Source organism: Brachyhypopomus gauderio, unplaced genomic scaffold, assembly GCF_052324685.1.
Source record: "Brachyhypopomus gauderio isolate BG-103 unplaced genomic scaffold, BGAUD_0.2 sc62, whole genome shotgun sequence".
In the NCBI taxonomy this organism is placed as follows: Eukaryota; Metazoa; Chordata; class Actinopteri; order Gymnotiformes; family Hypopomidae; genus Brachyhypopomus; species Brachyhypopomus gauderio.
This window is the reverse complement of record NW_027506883.1, coordinates 238,429-251,696: the sequence shown is the minus strand read 5'-3', so window position 1 is coordinate 251,696 and position 13,268 is coordinate 238,429. Positions and strand designations below refer to the sequence as shown.

General features: G+C 47.4%; 1 long non-coding RNA gene across 2 annotated transcripts; it reads right to left on the bottom strand.

The window, feature by feature from the left end:
- Window positions 1–548: 548 nt before the first annotated feature.
- On the bottom strand, window positions 549–12,611 carry LOC143489482 (uncharacterized). 2 transcript variants are annotated; one of them, XR_013124690.1, is made up of 6 exons: window positions 11,688–12,611; window positions 9,320–9,427; window positions 7,502–7,666; window positions 6,703–6,815; window positions 6,006–6,205; window positions 549–1,860 (listed from the first exon to the last, which is right to left on the bottom strand). It is a non-coding gene; the product is annotated as an uncharacterized LOC143489482 (long non-coding RNA). The 2 variants fall into 2 exon arrangements; XR_013124689.1 differs by lacking the exon at window positions 6,703–6,815 and having other exon boundaries at window positions 11,688–11,855.
- Between the last annotated feature and the right edge of the window lie 657 nt (window positions 12,612–13,268).

Here is a 13,268-nt window from a genome sequence, read left to right as displayed (position 1 = left end):
CTTTCAGACGACGGGCTTGTAGAAGCTGCCACCAATCACAGGCGGCGGGGAGAGGGGGGCGTCCATGCCACTTCATGTACTCCAGTCAGCTGGAGCTCTTCTGGGACAAACGTACAGAGAAGGAGTGGAGCAAACTTCACAGCTCACTGCAACGGAAGCTTCTAGAGTGTGTTGGCCATTGTGTACAGTGGAGCTGTCCTACAACACCCGTAGATGGACGCTGTGTTCAGTGTGTTCACGTTATACTCCAGTCACAGGACAACGACAGCACGATTCAACCTGAGTAGTGCAAGATCTGATTTGGATAATAATTTACACACCTTCTCAGATGTAAACACCTTTGAAACTTGGAAGACCGACCAATATACAGATTATTTCAATTAAAAATCATCATTAAAGCTTTATTAAAGCTTATTCATAATTCAATAAACCACATTTTAAAGCCCTAACACCTGAACTATATTTTTAGAATACTGAATGCTTCTGTACCTAACATACATTTTTTATGCATTTTGTTTAAAAATAAGTAAACAAACACATAATTTGTGATGTTGTTTGTAAACTTTTTATTAGTATCTGTAGTGGTACAAAAATTGTTCAAGGCACTGGTAGCATAAAGGCACTTGTGGTAGCTTCTAAGAGACATGCAATCCACGTTAGTTTTTAAATTCACGAAAAGAGCCTAGATTTCACATACACACACCAGTAAGGAGTCTGAAAAGCATTATGCATAGAAAAAATTTACAAATTTTCCAAAGGGTGCAACTACACAGAAAATACAATCTAACCAACACAATAAACATAAATTGCATAGAAAATGTAGATGAGTAACAGCATCAAAACCCTAACCCTAACCTACAAAAAGGTTAAAAATAGATTGCACAATTCACATAAAAATAAAATGTTAAGGCACATGCATAAACGATTAAAATATATTAGCCTCAGCCCAAGATTGATTATAAAATTAAGCGGACAGAGAGTTGAATGAGAATCATGGAACCGACACAAATACATTTCTGAAAATTCTTCTCAATGGAATAATAAGATAAATAAAATGTTTAACATTTAATTACTAGTCATTCACTTCCATCAATGGGGTAGCTGCAGCTATGGTGAAACACAATCCAGACATAAATGTACAGGTTTTCACTGTTTACTGCTTCTTTAAATGCAGAATCTGAAAACAAGATTGAATATTTCTCTCTCAAATCTTAAAACATTGTTTAACCGTGGAGGATTAACCGTGGAGGATTGACTCAACACGTCTCATGTTGATTGTTGATTGCAAGTCAAACGCAACTGCATAGAAAGTAAAGACATCAGCTCTCTCTACGTGTGGATATAACTATAAACACACAGAGCTGTCCAATCACAGTGCAGTATCCTTCACTGCTGCCGTGGGTCTCGTGCACCCAACCCATGATCTATAAACCATCAGTACAGAAGAACTAGTGGAAATCATCTGTCTATCCACTTTGATATCCGCTTGTGATCATCTCTAACAGAGGGATATGTAGACGTTATACACAGAATCCAGTGAAGTCATTTATATCACAGCGGACACATTTGTGCTTTGCCTCTAATATCAAATTTTAAGAAATTAAAAAGAAAAAAGTGCACTATACTGAACATTTAATTTAAATCTGTTTAATTTAATTTCGTGCAAGTTGATTGTCTCAGTCTGGGTTATGTAAATACTAGAACCCCTTAATTGCTAGATTTGACATTTTCTTTTCTCTACAAATGAAGGAGAGAAGGGTAGAAGTGGGCCAGTCTTGGGTCACACGTCTCTGGACATCCCAGCAAACACGAGCCATCCCAGTCAGTGTTCAGATTTTGCTGTTCATATGAATCCTGTACCTGTAAAACAAAGGTGGAGAAACATGAATGGAACAGAAATACTACGAAAGACCAACGAATACGTTACAGCATCGCCAATGCAGTAAAAACACAGTAAGCAGTAAAGCCTCCCTGTAATGACACTGTTCAAATGAGCTGCTGTGTAAGCGCTGTGATGGAGCACTGCTAACTGACTGAACGCTTTTAATTCTCCTAGTTTCGTCTCCTAGCCTGGACGCTGCTCTTATGTCCTTGTGGGCTGTCTCGTGCCCGTGGGGGTGACAGGTGGGGGGGATTGAGGGCGACGTTGAAGGCCCCTCAAGGCTGGTACGCCCGGAGGCTGAAACACAGAGGTAACGTGACTGCTCCTGAACCTGTCTGCTCCAGTGGACTCTAGACGTGGGACCATCCCTGTCTCTGTCTCTCCCGCACTGCCCACGCTTACCATATTATGGTCCAGGGGGACACGGGACAGCTGGCCAACCTGGTGCACATGACAACAGTCCCCAGTATATCTGGTGTGATCGGCGAGGACACGCTCACGTCTTCAGAAATGGACAGCGCTTGATTATTTGATTTAGCCCTTCAGACATTAAGCTGCTAACTAGCGTAGTCATGGACTAAAATAACCCATGGGTGCAGCTGGGTGCAGACACCAATCGCAATGACCCGCTGCATCAAGGCGACGGCTCGTGCCGGCTCTGCGGGGCAGCGGGCGGTGCTGTGGCGTGGGAGACTACGCCAACACCGCCCGTTTTACTGCAGCATCTCACGGCCCGCTCACGCAGGGAGGACAAGGTGCCCCTTTTACACTCGTCTGGGATCAGCTTTGTGCTTTCAAAGGCCACGGCGAAGGGGAAACTGTTCCTGGATGGACGTCGGGCAGAGGCGAAGGCTGTAGCTGCAGGTGACGGGACGGGGAAGAAGGGAGACTGTGTGACCAGCGGACGGGAGGAAGTGTGGACCCGCGTGGAGAATGAGGCTGAGGGCACAACACCGCCGCCCAGGAAACAGACGACACACTGTTGTCATTGTAGACCGAGCTGAATGCGTTGAATTTACACCCGCAGCACGCGCCCCGTTAAATCTGGGCGGCAGGGTTGGGGGGGGGCAGGGGGCGTGGCCTCCACAGAAAGGGGGCCTGTTTGGATTGTGGGTATGTTGGTGGGCACAGCCGTCTCTGAGCCAAACGCGGCACACAGAGTCCCCACTTTTATTTATGCACCCCGTCTTTTCAGTCGCGCCCTCTCTCTCTCTCTCTCTCTCTCTCTCTCTCTCTCTCTCTCTCTCTCTTCTCTCTTGATTTCCCTCTCACCCTCCGCTTGTCCCCGCCGGATGAATAGTCATGGCAGTGCTACTGTGTAGCTGCTCCCCCCCCCCCGCCTGCTCTGAATGGGGGGCTGAATTGAACAAACTGTCAGCCTGTCAGCTCAATAGGCGGTCTGGCCATGAACTTCAAGTCCTTCCCAGGCCCCCGGCGTCACTGGGGGGGGGGAGTCCAGACAGCCTCAGACTTGGGGGGCCCCTGGTGCCCATTTTTGGGGAGCCTCACCATGGTGGTTCCCAAGACTGGTGCCTGCATGAAGAGCTGGAGACCAGCTGCTTGGCTGTCCCAAAAGGAGGTGTGTGTGTGTGTGTGTGTGTGTGTGTGTGTGTGTGTGTGTGTGTGTGTGTGTGTGTGTGTGTGTGCCCATGCCTGCAGCCACCTCCCAGCACTACACACTCCAACACACACTCCCAGACACAAGCTGCCACCGGCTCCCTGTCTCCGCCGTGCTGAAGCCTGCGTTGTCTATTGTCTTTGCGGTGCATAAATTTCGTTAGGGCCTGTGAAGCCAGAATCGTCCCCACATTACCACCTGTTTACTGACACACATCGGCACTGCAGACCAACACCTCAACACAGACTCCCAGACATTTCATTTTACATACAATAACATGGGATCCGTTTCTGTTCTCCAATCGTTTAATACACTTTGCAATTTCTAAAATTTGACCTTTGCAGTAAACCTTATGGTTGAAGATGGAATCCAGCTAAGGCAGAAGGTGATGATGTAGACCAAGCTCTGTGGATCCTGTTCTGAATCCTGCTGACTCCCCCCCCCAAACTCCCACCCCAACAGTCTTTACCACCAGCCCTGCACTATATCAGCTGGGCCACGGCGCTGTCTGGACGTCCAGCAAGGAGACCCAAACAAAGGCGGCTCTCTGAGAGTTCAGGACAATGGGGCACATTGTTCCGGGTCTTTCCCTTAGTTATTGGGACCCAGCCGGCTCTAATTGGTGTTTTGGTTAAGCGGGTTTTAAACTTATAGCTCCCTGGCCTCAATAACGCAGAGCCATAACACGTTCATCCATGAGAACAATGCTTGACTTGTCTGGGCAACGACTCCCCAAAAAGACCCAGAGAGAGCTTGCCAATGCTGACCCCCACCACCACCACCTCCACCCGCTTTACACCACCCCCACCACCACCACCACCACCCACTCTACACCACCACCACCACCACCACCACCCGCTTTACACCACCACCACCATCCGCTCTACACCACCACCACCACCACCCACTCTACACCACCCCCACCACCACCACCTCCACCCACTCTACACCACCACCACCCCCACCACCACCACCACCACCCACTCTACACCCCCACCACCACCACCACCCACTCTACACCCCCACCACCACCACCACCCACTCTACACCACCACCACCACCACCACCCACTCTACACCCCCACCACCACCACCACCCGCTTTACACCACCAGCACCACCACCACCACCACCCGCTTTACACCACCACCACCACCCACTCTACACCCCCACCACCACCACCACCCGCTTTACACCACCACCACCACCACCACCCGCTTTACACCACCACCACCACCACCTGCTCTACACCACCACCACCACCTGCTCTACACCACCACCACCACCTGCTCTACACCACCACCACCACCAGCTATACACCACCACCACCACCACCACCCACTCTACACCACCACCACCATCCGCTCTACACCACCACCACCACCACCACCCACTCTACACCACCACCACCACCCACTCTACACCACCACCACCACCACCACCCACTCTACACCACCACCACCATCCGCTCTACACCACCACCACCACCACCACCCACTCTACACCACCACCACCATCCGCTCTACACCACCACCACCACCACCACCCACTCTACACCACCACCACCACCACCACCCACTCTACACCCCCACCACCACCAGCTCTACACCACCACCACCACCACCACCCACTCTACACCCCCACCACCACCAGCTCTACACCACCACCACCATCCCCTCTACACCACCACCACCACCATCCGCTCTACACCACCACCACCACCACCACCCACTCTACACCCCCACCACCACCACCACCTGCTCTACACCACCACCTGCTCTACACCACCACCACCACCACCACCACCACCTGCTCTACATCACCACCACCACCACTACCTGCTCTACACCACCACCACCACCACCTGCTCTACACCACCACCACCACCACCTGCTCTACACCACCACCACCTCCACCCTCCACACCACCGCCTCTCTGCTCCTCTGCACCACCTCTAAATATAAACGTGGAAGAAAGGGCCGAGTGTGAATTTACATGTTGCCGTGGAAATGCAAGTGTGCTAGCGTCTAACAGGATGTGTGATTCAGGCGGCGTGGTATTATCAGCAGCACACGGAGAGAGAGGAGATCGTTGATGTAGCAGCGATCTGATCATCAGTCCTGCCTCTCTGAGCACAGCGGCGTTCTTCAGCGCGGGGCCTGTAGACGTGGGGAGGCACTGCCATCTCCATGGCTGCCACGCTGGCCAGGCAGACGGCAGGATCCCTGATGGTGCTCTATTCTGCCCCCGCTCTGGCCCCGCCCCCTCTGGCCCCGCCCCCTCCCTCCCCCATTGTGGTGGAGAATGATTTAACGTGAGAGAGTACAAAACGCCCCCACGCCCCCACGCCCACTTCAGTCGCCAGCAACGTGTGATTTTCACAATTAACAAACACATCTGCTGTAATTAAAAAAAGTCTCGTTGCAGTGTGTGTGTGTGTGTGTGTGTGTGTGTGTGTGTGTGTGTGTGTGTGTGTGTGTGTGTGTGTGTGTGATGGTGGTGGGTACCTGCTCATTCATCCTCTTTTCATTTCCTGCCAGTAACTCTAAGATGGCGCGGGTGTAGCGCGGGTGTAGCGCGGGTGTAGCGCGGGTGTAGCGTGGGTGTAGCGCAGGTGAGCCGCATCTCCACGGTCCTGCCCCTCCTCCACACCCTCCTCCTTTACGCTGCCATGTCTGTTAGGCACCACGACACCGCGGGAGAAACACTGGACACGGAGAGACAGAGAGAGCCAGGAAACATTAACATGAGTTTACTGTGCTGCCAGGATGAGGTGGTACACACACACACACACACATACATACACACAATCACACACACACACATACACACACACACACACGCACACACACACACACACACACACACACACACACATACACACACACAATCACACATTCACACAGACATACACATGCACGCACACACACACACACATACACACGCACACACACGCACACACACACACACACACACACACACACACACAATCACACATTCACACAGACATACACATGCACACACACGCATGCACACACACATACAAACACACACACACACACGCACACACACATACAAACACAAACACACACCTACACACACACACACGCACGCACGCACACGCACACACACACACACACACACACACGCACGCACACACACACATGCACGCACGTACGCACGCACACACACACACACACACACCTTTTCATGTCTGTTCACATGGTACAGTCTGCCCCTGAGCATGCAAATGACTTTCATTATGCAAATGCATGCAAATCAGACCCAACCATCTGAGAATCAAGGCTGGGAAAAATCTACACAGAGAGATTGAATGAAAGAGAGAGAGAGCAGGGGATAAATCCTTTCTGATAGCAGAAGACTGCAAGCAGAGGTAAATGTTGTGTGAACGAACAACTGTGGCCCAGGGTGAGCAAAAATGGTTTCCCCAGGCTATGTGAGATCATAACAGCGCCTGCATTTCTGTCAGCTTTCTTCCTCTCCTGTAATATGTGTTGAGGTTTAAATTAACACTCACAATGACGTATTCACGACTGTAAATTAAAACCCACTTTTTTGGTGCCGAATGTATCGTGAGATTTCTGATAGGGTTTAAATTAGACACCACCGCAGCGACCGCGTTTTCCGTTCAAACGACCTTGCTGTTCTTTGTCATTAAAAGCATGTCCAGCATCTGAGCCCTGGCTGTAAAATGCGTCCGGTGAACAGGCGTGCTGTGTACCACAAGGAACATTCCAGCAACTCCGAGCTTCTACGTCCCATCAGCATTAGCAAACAGAGTCACCACAGAGCGTGTTTTGTGTTCTCACATCCTCCAGACAGCATTAAAGGTGCCAGAGGTGCTCAGTGTTCTTGCAATACAACCTGACATATGCAGCATGAGGTGTGTGTGTGGTGCAGCAGAGTGCAGGTGATGGTTTAACTCTCGCGTGTGGTACAGAAGGCAGGCAGGGAAGGTTCAGCGTTTGCTCCAAACACTCACATCTGCAGGCAGGGACCAGTGCGCCACAGGGGGGAGTGAACTCCCACAGAAGGGAGCCTCCCTCACGGCTTCAGGCAGCACGCTGAGCGCTGGTCTTTGTTTTAAGGTGGTGCTGGTCGGAGGTTCGGGGGAGTCTGAGCTCAAGGGGGCCACGGTGGGCGTGAGCTGGACGGGAGAAAGTAAGGTGGAATTAGAGAGGCGGAGCCCTGCTGGACGCCAGCGAACCTTTGCTAATTGGCACTTGACATTTTTTTGCAGCGGCCCTCAAAAGTGGTCGAACTCTAAAGTGTCTCTCCAGACCCTTGTTAGAAAAGTGCCTTATGCAAATACAGTCAATAGGGGCCATTGTAAGGCCTCTGACATTAGCAGCTGAGGTAACAGTGGAATTGTGTGTTTTCAGAGGACCTGTAGGTGTGTTAGAGAGCAAGACCAGGACAATTGGCCAATATGTGAACAACCACTGAAGTGACATGGGTTAAAAAATGGGATTCTAGACAATATAGTGTCTGGTTTAGCACGATGAGCTTTTGACCAAAAGGCCCATTAAAGGCTGATGTGAGGGTCTCTGACATCTGACATTTTTTTTACTGATGTCAGTCTTATTTATTTTAATTACTTTTGAATTTTATTTATTTTATGAGGCCATAATATGGTAGACGTGAAGACCTAACAAATTCATAAAAACGACAAATTCAGAAACACTACAAATCCAACATCAGAAGTGAGCCACATAACAATGGAAGAGTTTCTGGACAAACAACTATATGCTAGACTAACTAGTGTAAAGTAAGATTATACCAGTTTTATCACAGATAAGCTAACATATGATTTAGAATTAAAAAACTTATTCTCTGTATTTTTGCTTGTATCTTTTTCTAAGCTGTACATAGTGTAGCTTTAAAAACCCTGATAAACGTCCTATTTAACTCAACCTAGTTTCTGTGTAAATACCGAGCTAGCTAGCTACATTTAAATAGCTTTAGTAATTCAGTCCCATTCAACCTAATGAAACATTTAAACATTTCTTTCTGGCTAAAAACGTATAATTAAAGTGTTATTCCTTTTGTCTCTTACCAGTAGCTTACCCTAATACCCCTAACCATAACCTAACCTAACCTAACCCTAACCCAACCCTAACCTTAACCCTAACCCTGCCGCTTATATATAAGAGTTCATTCAGAAACATTTCTGTTGTGTTGGGTGTGCAGCGTTTCTGAATTTGCAGTGTGTTTCTGAAATGCAGCATGCATGCAGGGTTGCCAACTTTTGAAGTTCGCTTGGAGTGAGATTTGAACCTGGAGGGGGTGGCGAGTGTAAATTGTTGACGGGGGGGGTACGTAAAATCGACACAAATTAAGTTCGCCAGAGCGAATTGTAACTCATTGAATCATAGATGTGGATCAGAGGTAAATAAACTAGATTTTTTTTTTCGGCGTGAGATATCGGAAGTGTGGCGTGTGAGCGTGTGAAGACGGTCAAATGCGTGTGTCTCACGCTCAATGTGTGAGAGTTGGCAACCCTGGTGCATGTCATTTTGAAGTATATACTATTTGTGTTTGCAGTGCGTTTTTCCTTCGCAGGGTGATGTGCCTTTTAGCCACAGTACCTTGTGTTTAAACTCAGAGATATTAAACAAATCTCTGATTAACAGTTTTTAAAAATTGTTGATTCCTTTAACAACATTAACATTCATCTTATAGAAGGCCATCCACTGTGTTCGAGGTGTTCAGTGTTCTTCTGACCTGTAGACAGATTTAAGGGTTGCACAAAGAATTGGTTTACTGCCTCTGGTGTGGTCTGTACGATGTTGACCTTTACCTTTCACTGCAGTTCCCAAACTTAATCCCCATTGTGTGTGGGCCCACTGTCTTTGCCAACAGGCCACAGTATATTCACATCTCTTTGGGGTTGACAGTGTGGTAGAGGCTGGAGAGTGGGGGGGGGGGGGGGGGGGGGGCGCAGAAGAGAAGGACGTTTAGTCATGAGGTTTCTGTCCCACAGTGCAACCATTTTGAGCCTCAGTTGGTGAGTTCCGTCAGTCTAAAGAAAGGCAGCAACAGGGGCAAGAATCAGCCAGCGCTGCCCCAACAGCTTGGTGGTTGTGACTGGGTGGTGGTGAAAGGGTGGTAAAGGAGTCCATTGTCTCTGTTTGACAAGTGAACTAGGTCTATTGACCGTACAGTCTAGAGCCGTGGGAGAGAGGGGGTGAGGACCACAATGGCTATTTCTAGTTGACACTTGGAACTTAAATTGACTCGCTGAAAGCTTACAAAGCTCCCCCGAACAGGGTAAAAGGTCTACACCGGCCACACCATCAGATCACTTTGCTACACACAATTCCATATCAACGCCGTCCACAACCTTAGTACTAAATGACCCACAATGACCCATGTGAAGTTTTGATGCAGACAGATACAGTGTAGATGTGCACAAAGACACATGGGAGCAGCTATCATTTTATCATGGCAGCTAGGCTAAGCTACGTAGATGGCTAATGTCCCTGGCACAGGGTTGGCATATGCCGCTCAGTTGATGTGGGGAACGCCCTGGCACTCACACTTTGCTAAACGCTGGGACAGGAAGTGCCAAGCCCAGCTGAGACCATGACGTTACTGCAGGTCAACTAGAGCGCAGGTGAGAACGCTTATAGTCATCAGAAAAGCAAACGTCCATCTCATTCATTCATTCATTCATTCATTCATCCACTCATTTGTTCCCGATCTAAGGCGCTCTGCTGAGAGGCAGCAGCGGTATCACAGCATCCTGTCCTGACCGTGGTCACTCAGGTGGTCACTCAGGTGGTCACTCAGGTGGTCACTCAGGTGCCCCTAACCACTCCATGACCCAGGGCAGAGGCTGGATTTACGAGAAGATTCCCATGACCACTTCATGTGACCACCAGTTCTGTCCGTGACACTGTGCCTCTTTGTGTAAGTAATGCCTTGCTATGTAGAAATATTTGTACGACAAACTTGTACTCACTAAAGCTACAAAGCTTAGAATATAAACCTACTCATACTTTCTATGTAGATTTTATGGCTTTCCGGATTCCTGTAAATCACACTGGATAAACGCAAATGCCATGAAAGTAAACATAAATGTGGAATTTGCCCTTTGTCACTTAACACTATGATACACATTATTTTATCTCAAATTAATAATAATTAATAATCTTTTGTCACCGTATGCTGACTTTCTCATTGATATCCAGCATACTTAAGTCTTACAGTCTGCATAAAGGTGCCCCATTATGAGCCTTGCAGGAAAAGTAGATCTTCAGTTCTTCGACAACAAGCAAACGGCCCTGAACTAACGAGACAGCTCTGAGTGAGGTGGTAAAGGTGTGATCTGCTAGGCCAGGAGATCACAGCTGGCCCAGGACCAGGAGCAGGCTTGACCTCCGAGTGCCCGCTGTCAACAGTGGGGTCGTGATTCAGCAGTGCTGCTCACTGAGGGACTGAACAGTCTTCACCACCTTCTCAGCAAGCTTCTCCACTATTACTCATTGTGGTGTTGGGTGTCCAGCCCGTTCCCCACGCACGCGAGCGTCAGCTCCAGTGAACACCTCTCTGCAGGAGTCACATACAATTGACCTCAAACAAATGCTGCCTGTCTGCTGCTTCTGGTCTGAGGTTCAGATGCCCAGAGACTGTAGAATTAACAGCCTCCTTTGACAGGGAGCAACACAGTCCTTTATTCTATAACTAATTATAGTTCTAATAGGAAAAAGTCGTATTTCCTGCACCATTTGCAGCAACGAGTCATATTATAAACCAGAACACAGAAACAGGTGTGTAATACTTTAGCATGGTTTGTGTTTCTAGCATAAAAATGTTCTTCCAATGAGTAAATCCACTTTAGAGCATGAAGTTGTGTGATGAGAGTCCCCGTGGAGGCACCTGTAAGTCTCAACGGGTGTTCATGTGATCATGTGACCGAGGCCTTAAGCCTGTGCATGCCCTGCATTGTGTTCTGGGATCAGGAGATTACAGATTAAAAGTGATCATGTTCGACCAACCAGGGCCCAGCGTACAGCTCGGGGGGAAAAAAGGTGAAATTCAGAGGAAAGGAGACCAGCTTTTGTGTCCCCTGCCCTCAAACGCCATCAGTATAGAACGTTGGTTGCATGTCTATGATGAGTTAAAGCAGAAGCCAGTGGTCTTGTGTCAGATCATTGGAGTCTTACCTTTTCTTCTCCTTCCTTAGTCCATTCTGTCTGTGTGTTGGCTGTCGCATGAACAGTGTGAGGGGCGGGGCAAGGAGCACATAGTGGGCGGGGCCTTTCAGGTGTGTAATGGGATTCTTGTTACTTTCGGTTATCTAGCTTTATGAAGAATGTACATCACTCATACAGCTAGATAACCAAAGATAACAGCCAACCCCTCCAGCCAATCAGCTTCTCCAGCCACGGAGCTCATGGGCCGGGATTCAGCTCTAAAAATAGAGACGCTTTTGATTAACTGTACAACTGGGATTCAAACTCAGTCCACTGTGTTTCCATCAGGACTCACAAAGCGCCAAGTCACTGTAACTTAATCACTGAACTCAGTTATAAATAAAAAGCCAAATGTGTTAACATTGTTATTGCGTACAGAATTATAAACTGCAATACTGCTGTTTTATTATGATTGTTATAATTGCTTAAATATTATTTAAATATCATTTAAATATTATGCCTTTATTGTGTTACTAATGTAGCATAATTCGTGAATACATTCTCTTCAATTCTCTCAAGGCTAACAGGCTGTGTTCATAACAAGCCCCATGACAACCCATCAAAGTTAGATCTGGCTATAGATGCACACAGACCACATGAACTGTTTTCTCTGTCTCACATGAGAGACTTCTCTCCCTGGAGGAGAGACTGCTCCCTGAGATTCACATCAAATAAAAGAAGAGAATGATTGGATTACCGAGGAGGAAAAGTGAAAGGTTTTTGGTTTGTTTAAATTTTCCATCAATAAAACTGGGGTGTTTGTTTGTCATGAAGCAATCTGTCTCTCTCCGTGTCCCTGTTTTGCTCTGTTTTACTCTGTCCCTCTCTCTGACACACACGTACATATGTAAAGACGAGTTGGTCCAATTAAAAGCCTTTGTGTGAGCCCTTCCCTTTCACTCTCTGATGTGTTGCAATCAGACAGAGAGAGAGAGAGAGAGAGAAAGGGAGAGAGAAAGGGAGAAAGGGAGAGAGAGAGAGAGAGAGAGAGACAGAGAGAGAGAGACAGACAGTGACATAGAGACAGACAGACAGAGAGAGAGAGAGAGAGAGAGAGAAAGAGAGAGAGAGAAAGGAAGAGAGAGAAATCCCTCACAGAGCTTTTCATGCCAGCCAAAATGGCAGTGCTGGGTTCAAACATTATTTTCATTTACAATATGCTGTATATCCATCCTCAATCACCTCATTATTTTACTAATACCACCAGTATGCTGTTTACAGTACAAACTGTCCTGGTTCTGTTAGTGATTCGCCTTTCTGACACTAAACAAGGAATCCTTGATCCACCAAGTGGAAAAGCATTTTTTCAAGTTGTAAGATTATCTACACAAAATATTTTGGACAATTCAATAATAGAAAGAATTAAGTGTAGCACTAAATGAAAAAATAAAAACATAAGTAAATTAATAAATCAATACATGTGTATTAATTTGAATGTAAGCTAATTATTTTGTTATTTACTATTATAAAATTGACAATCTAGTACCAAAAGAAAAACAAAAAGCTTCCTCTTTTGTATATTGTGCACATTTATGCTATACAAAGGTCACA